Raw genomic sequence first — 1,547 nt, 5'->3', positions numbered from 1 at the left:
GTGACTACATAGATTAGCAAAAAACAATTAGTGAAGGCATAGAACAAGTTACCAAGAGTTACTCATTTGTAGGTTATGCCTGACTCTTTATTCATATCACATAATATTTTTTCATTACTTCTACTTCTAGATTCTCGTCAACTTCTTCTGGGAATAAGTTTTCCCCGTCAAACTATTCCTCGCATTTTTTGATATACATGCTTATATATGTTTATTGTAATTATTCAAAGATATGGCATTGATATTCATTTTTTAGTTCGTATTGAGGTTTATTGGTATACATGCAGTTAAGTTTCAAATTTGAAGCGATAGAAATTCCTTATAAATATTTTATATACAGTAAAGTGAAAGACGACACACGGCTGTCATAGCTTACATTTGGCAGAATCGTTGCAATGCGGACAGCATTTCTTTCGGTTGAGCTCAACTTCCGCCGAGATCAGCTTGGTGTCAATTAAATAGTACCATTTGCGCACTGGGGTCGATGAAATAGACTAGTCCACTTCTCCTACAGTCCAGGTCTTATGTCTATAGTAGAAGGCACTATTATTAGTACCGCTATTTTGTCTACTTTTATGAAAGACTTTTACTTTATGAATATTCATACTGTCAATTTGCCTTTTAGTGTTTCTATTAACAATGCACACATTGTCATTGTTTCTATGTTACGTGATGGATTACTCAGTTTGACAATTCTGAGGAAATAGCAGTGACGTCGTGGGATCTTCTAGGTAATAAGCCACTGCTGCTGTAAATACATTTACACAATGTGATTTTACTGAGTACTCTTTTTCTGGACTGTCAATGACTTTTATGTATGTATATATGTATGTATGTATGTATGTACGTATGATAAAACTATACATCCATACATAAAAACACACACACACACACACACACATATATACATATAATATATATATATATATATATATATATATATATATATATATAATGCTTCGGCAATACATATAATAAAATTGGAATGATACTGAGAATATTATGCCTCGCCACTTCGTAATGATGACACGCAAATTCGTGAACTGTTCTATATTTTTTTAAGCCGCAGGAGTGGCTGTATGATAAGAAGATTCCTTCTCAACCACATGGGGTTCAGAACCACTACATGGTATCTTGGACAAGTACCTTCTACTATATTATTGGGCCGACCAAAGCCTTGTGAGCGGATATGGTGGACGGAAACTGAAAGAATCCCTCAGTGTATATATATATATGTGTGGGTGGGTGTGTGGGTGTGTCTGTGTCTGTGAGTTTGTGTGTATTTATATACACATATGTATTTGAGTGTCTGTCTTTGCCCGCCCCCACCATCGCTTGGTGTGTTTACGTCCCCATAACTTAGCTGTCCACCAAAATGAACTGATAAAATAAGAACTAGGCTTACAAAGAATAAATCTTGGGGTCGGTTTGTTCGCAGTCAAATGACTGAAGCAAAAGAATAAAAGAATAAAGGAATATGATATATTCTCTCTTACTCACTCACACATACATATACATTAGTATATTTATGTTTATATATATATATG

At 34.5% G+C, this 1,547-nt stretch overlaps 1 non-coding gene across 1 annotated transcript; it reads left to right on the top strand.

The window, feature by feature from the left end:
• The first annotated feature begins 952 nt into the window (after window positions 1-952).
• LOC115214600 lies at window positions 953-1,058 on the top strand. Its single transcript, XR_003881933.1, has one exon. It is a non-coding gene; the product is annotated as a U6 spliceosomal RNA (small nuclear RNA).
• The last annotated feature ends 489 nt before the right edge of the window (window positions 1,059-1,547 follow it).

Source organism: Octopus sinensis, linkage group LG7 (assembly GCF_006345805.1).
Source record: "Octopus sinensis linkage group LG7, ASM634580v1, whole genome shotgun sequence".
NCBI lineage: Eukaryota > Metazoa > Mollusca > Cephalopoda > Octopoda > Octopodidae > Octopus > Octopus sinensis.
Note: the sequence above shows the minus strand (reverse complement) of the source record. Positions and strands in the feature narration are given on the sequence as shown.